Here is a 5,706-nt window from a genome sequence, read left to right as displayed (position 1 = left end):
TATACTTTCGGAGCACGCTGAAGCACTCTTCGAGGTCATCAACATGGTTCTTGTTGAGTTGAGACTTGACAAGCATGTCATCAACATAAACCTCCATGTTGTTCCCTATTTGTTCTGAAAACATCATGTTTACGAGCCGCTGGTATGTGGCTCCAGCATTCTTGAGCCCGAATGGCATGACATTATAGCAGTATAGCCCTTTATCCGTTATAAAGCTCGTATGTTCTTGGTCGGGGGCATGCATGGGAATCTGGTTATATCCAGAATATGCATCCATGAACGACATCAGGCCGTGCCCCACCGTGGCATCCACGAGCTGGTCAATCCTCGGTAGCGGAAAACAGTCTTTTGGGCAAGCTTTGTTGAGATCTGAATAGTCAATACAGGTTCTCCATGTCCCATTGGGCTTTGGGACCAATACTGGATTGGCTACCCAGTCAGGGTAAAAGGCATCCCTAATGAATCGGTTTGCCTTTAACCTGTCAACCTCCTCCTTCAATGCTTTCTTTCTGTCTTCGTCCAGCTATCTTCGCTTTTGTTGCTTCGAGGGAAAGCTTTTGTCTATGTTCAGTGCGTGGCTTGCTATATTCGGGCTTATCCCCACCATGTCTGAGTGTGACCACGCGAAGACATCCTGGTTTTTCTTCAAAAAGCAAATTAATTGCTATTTTGTCTCATCTGGGAGGTGTTTTCCGACCTTCACCTTTTTCGAAGGATCAGCTTCCCCGAGCTGAACTTCTTCGAGCTCCTCTAAAGGTTCGAGGTCAGCTTTCTCCTCAATTCTTGGATCAATCTCTTCGTCAATCTCTAAGACCGTTCCGTCTTTGTTTTGTATGATGACGAGTGCTTGTGCGCTCGTCTGTTTCTTTCCTCTCAAGGAGATGCTGTAGCACTCCCTTCCTGCTAACTGGTCTCCTTTCAATGTCCCGACTCCGCTAGGGGTTGGGAACTTAAGGGCCAGATGCCTCACTGATGAAACTGCCCCCAACCCGACCAGGGCGGGTCTCCCGAGCAGCACATTGTAGGTAGATGGTAAGTCTACTACCACGAACTCCATTATCTTGGTTACCGAGACTGGATAATCTCCCAAGGTCACGGGGAGCTCGATGGATCCCATGCAGGCGGTTTCTTCTCCTGAAAAACCGTACAACGTAGTTGCACACGCTTTCAGGTCGCGAAGGGAGAGTCCCATCTTCTCGAGGGTTGCTTTGTAAAGTATGTTGACTGAGCTCCCATTATCTATGAGAACTCGGTGGACCCTCCTGTTGGCCAGCTGAAGAGTAATGACCAGCGGGTCATGGTGAGGAAACTGGACATGGGATGCGTCTTCCTCAGTGAATGTTATTGGTTGTGTCTCAATCCTCTGACTTTTGGGAGCCCTAGGTTCGGGTTCATAAGGAGATCCATCCCCGGTCTTCAGTTCGTTAACATATCTCTTTTGGGCGTTCCTGCCCACTCCTGCGAGATGAGGCCCTCCCGAGATGGTTATTACATCCTCTCCATCTATCGGCGGGGGCCTGTCTTCTTCCCGAGATCGGGAATTATTGTTTTGCGTCGTCGGAGGCGCGGCTACTCTCTGGCTCGCGGCCGTCTGACCCGTACTCTAGTTTTTGACATACTGTCGGAAGTAACCTCTCGAGATCAACCCTTCGATCTCGTCCTTCAATTGTCGACATTCATTGGTTGTATGCCCGGTGTCTCTGTGGAACCGGCAATACTTACTGGAATCCCTCTTGGATTTTTGATTTCTCATCGGGTCCGGACGCCTAAAGGGGACCTGGTTTTCATTAGCCAGGTATATGTTCTCCCGAGACTCATTGAGCTCAGTGTATACTCTATACACGGAGAAATACCTCTCCCCTTTCTTCTTCTTTCCTCCCTCGGCTTCGGGTTACTTCCTTCGTTCTTTTTCCTCTTGGAGGGTTTTTCCGTGGCAGGCTTTGGAGCTGCTAGGTCCGCCGAGGTTGAGGCAGAGTTGATGTTTATTGTTGTAGTTTCGGGCTGGGAAGTCGCATTGAGCGTTGACCTCGCTTCCTCTACATTGACAAATCTCTGCGCTCGTCTGTTAAACTCGGTTATTGACCTTACAGGTTTCCCTTGCATGTCGTCCCAAAGGGCACTTCCCGGCAATACACCAGCTCGGATAGCCATTAGGTGCCCACTGTCATCCACGTCCCGAGCTCGGGAAATTTCCAGATTAAATCTCGTTAGGTAACTCTTTAGTGTTTCGCCCGGCTGTTGTCGGACGTTAGTTAAGGTGGATGCCTCTGGTCTGACCCCCATCATTGCTCTGAACTGCTTCTTAAAGTCTTTAGACAACTGTTCCCAAAAAGTTATTGAGTGTCTCTTATATTTTTCGAACCAACTTTTGGCAGGCCCTGCCAATGATGTTGGAAACAACATGCACCTGAGCTCATAACCCACGTTACTGGCTCTCATGATAGTGTTGAACGTGCTCAGGTGACTACACGGGTCGGTCTTTCCTTCAAACATTGGGACGTGAAGGATCCGAAACCCTTGAGGAAATGGAGTGTTAGAAATATGGGGAGCAAACGGCTCGAGCTCCTCGTCAGAGTCCTCATATCGACCATTTCCTCGTTCATTCTTCAAAAGCCTAAAGGCTTTTTCGAGCTGATCGATTCTTTCTTGGACTGGATCAGTAGGAGGTACTGTCTAGAATTGATTGTCATTGATCGTGATTCCAGGCTCGCATCTCCGCGAGAGATCTCTACGCCTATTCAGGCGATCCCTCAGGTCCGGATTTGTTTGATCTCCATTACCCCAACTCTGGTTCAGATGATTTCGCAGGTCGGGACGATTCTTGCGGCTTCCAGTATTATTACGACCTCGGTCATGTTTACTGACGGACCTGGTATCTCCGGACTCATCACTGGTGAAACTCATTGCTCGGTTATTTCGTAATGGATTCTTCCTACGTCGCCTCGTCTCCGCCGTGCGAGACCGAGACGTTTGACTTTTCTCAGATGGGACGCCTCTCCGCTCTTGGAAAGTCTCCCTGTTTCCTTGTCTTTCCCCCGCATGCCCTTCATCCTGATCTCGAACGGGCTGAGCATTCCTGCGGGGGGGCGAAGGATATCTTATGGGTGATGGAGGGAATCGTATAGGCGTCGGTGGCTGCCACCCTTGTCGCGGCCTAGAGGGTCCAAAATTTGCCCGAGATGGGTCGGTCACATTTGGTGCGCTCCCAGGTACCTGAGTCCGAGCCTCTGCAGGGGTTCAGTTATTCTCAGTTCCTGCAGGCACTTCCATAGGCGGGTTAGCCAGGGCCCGAGCTCGAGTACTCCTCTGGGGCCTAGGTGGATCGGATGGCTCTGCTGGTGCCAGAGGATGAGTCGGCCTCCTTGTGGCAGCATCTTTTCGTGGACGTCCACGGGGTCTCCGGGGAGGAACATACACGTCCCTTGGAGGAGGGACTTGGTTTTCGCACGGAGGCGGGGGCTGAGCCACCTGCGCCTCTGCGGCTATCCTTGTCAACTCCTCATTCCGTTTGTTGGCCTCTGCCAACAGCTGCTTCAATTGCCGGTTCTCAAGTTCCACGATAGGAACGTACCGCTCCGGATTGTAGTACATATCCTCATCCCTTGGTGGAGGAGGTGGTCCCCGGGAATCAGAAGACCCACTTCTCTCTTCAACATCCGGGTTCTCCATTGGTTGTTTTCCAGGACGTCTTCGGTAATTTTCTTCAGGTGTGTTCTGATTGTTTGTGGCCATGACTTTTTCAGGGATGAATGCTTAAGGCTCTCAATTAAAGCACCAAACTGTTGATGCCATTTTTCGTCAACAGTGAAAAAAGAGCACGTAAACAATTACTAGTAATGACCAATTAAAAAATAACAACACAAAACACGATTTTTATGTAGTTCAGCAGTTAAATCTGCCTAGTCCACGAATCTCTGTTATTAAACTCAAGATTATCTCTGAAAATTCTTAAGCATGAATTCTTCAGAGTTTTCTCTCAAGGTTCAGAATTTCGGTCCATTACAATGGTGCATGACCTCTCTATTTATAGAGAAGGTTGCAGAATACTATCCCACATATATTGGGTAGTTACTCTTTTTGTGTAAATAAAATAAATGGCTTTAAATGCCTATAATCAGATATAAAAGGAAACGTCCCCTGAAGACCAGGGGGCGTATAACTGACCAAATAATATCCCACGACTTTAGGGGATTTACAGTAATAAATGAAGATTACGTCTCTTATGGATAACACTTATAGATATTCACGGTTTTTATCATATATCTCCAAGGCCTTAGCCTCCCAGGTTTCTCGTCAGCTTTCGAGCTAATGACATCTCCCGAGGTCACATGGCTTTCGAGATCATATGTGCGTCGAGCTCGGGACCCCTGATCCGAGGTCATCCCTGAGGATAGATGCATCTCTGGAGCTACCTTTCGAGATCGTGAACACTTCGAGGTCACCATATTCGAGGTCATCTCAGTCTTGCAGGCTCGATATTTAGTCCTGGAGAATACTCTAAACCTTACGAGTCCATTCGTTTGTGAATCCAACTTTCGAGGTTACATTTAACATAGCTCGAAATCTGGGTATAACAACTTCCATTATGGAAGCTGACAGTTCTTTCTAGCTGTTGTGAGATTTTATTGAGAGGTGGGTTACTCACATGCACCCTAATTCTGGTTGCATGCAACCTCGACACATAACTCCCAGACGGTTAGGGTTGTCTAACCTATCTATGCTCCTGACGTGCCCCGAGTGGGATCTCGTGTTCGCCCCTATGATAAGGTTGAGCTCGATGGCTCCTGTTTGCTACCACTTCTAGCTCTCTGAGAAAGCCTCTAGGGCACTCTCTCCCCAACTCCATTTCTGATGGGAGCCTACTGGGGTACACCCCGAGTTGGAGAGGGATACCTTATTAGTGATGGAGAATGCCTTATTGGTGATGGAGGATGCCTGATCGGAGACGGTAGCGGTCTCTCATTGTTTGTCCTTGCAGGCTCAGAGTTATTATTCTCGATAGGTCCTGGGTTACTACTCTGAGTTGTCGAGGGAGCTCGGTTATTATCAAGTCTGCGGGAATGTCCCTAGCTGGGTTATTCATGGCAGAGTTTCGTGATGACACCCTGGGCAAGTTTTCTCCAGTATTTGCCCTAGGCCTTGGCTAAGCCTGTTGGGCCCTTTGCTCGGCCATCCTGGCAACTGTACTTCCACGAGGTCGCCCTCTGAGCCTACGCAAGGGTGCCTGGGTCTCAGTGGCTTGTCTTGCCATCTTCTCCTTTAACTGCATTGCCTTGGCTAAATGTTCATGTCGCCTCCGATTTTTGAACTCAACTGCTGGCACATATCTCTCTATATTATAATAATCCTTCTTATTAGGTCTAGAACTTTGACCAGGCCTTCCCCTGGGGGACGATGAGACGCTCCCCTCATCGGGACTTCATTCCACAACTGGTTGTTTGCCAGGCGTGGAGTATTTTCCTCAGGGATTTGGGGAAGTGGTCGCGCACTGGTTCCAAGAATGTTCAAGGCAGCCATTGTTGCTAAGCGAGAAGCATTATGCTAAACAGTAGGAAGAATTTATTAATGCTCTCAATGAAAGCACCAAACTGTTGACACCATTTTCATCAACTTAAATATGTAGAGAAATTAAACAATTAATCAGGAAGAAAAGAAAAGAAAGAGATTTTTTACATGGTTCAGCAGTTAAAATCTGCCTATGTCCAC

This window comes from Humulus lupulus, chromosome X (assembly GCF_963169125.1).
Source record: "Humulus lupulus chromosome X, drHumLupu1.1, whole genome shotgun sequence".
Taxonomy (NCBI): domain Eukaryota; kingdom Viridiplantae; phylum Streptophyta; class Magnoliopsida; order Rosales; family Cannabaceae; genus Humulus; species Humulus lupulus.
The sequence above is the reverse complement of the archived record's forward strand: the minus strand, read 5'-3'. Positions refer to the sequence as shown.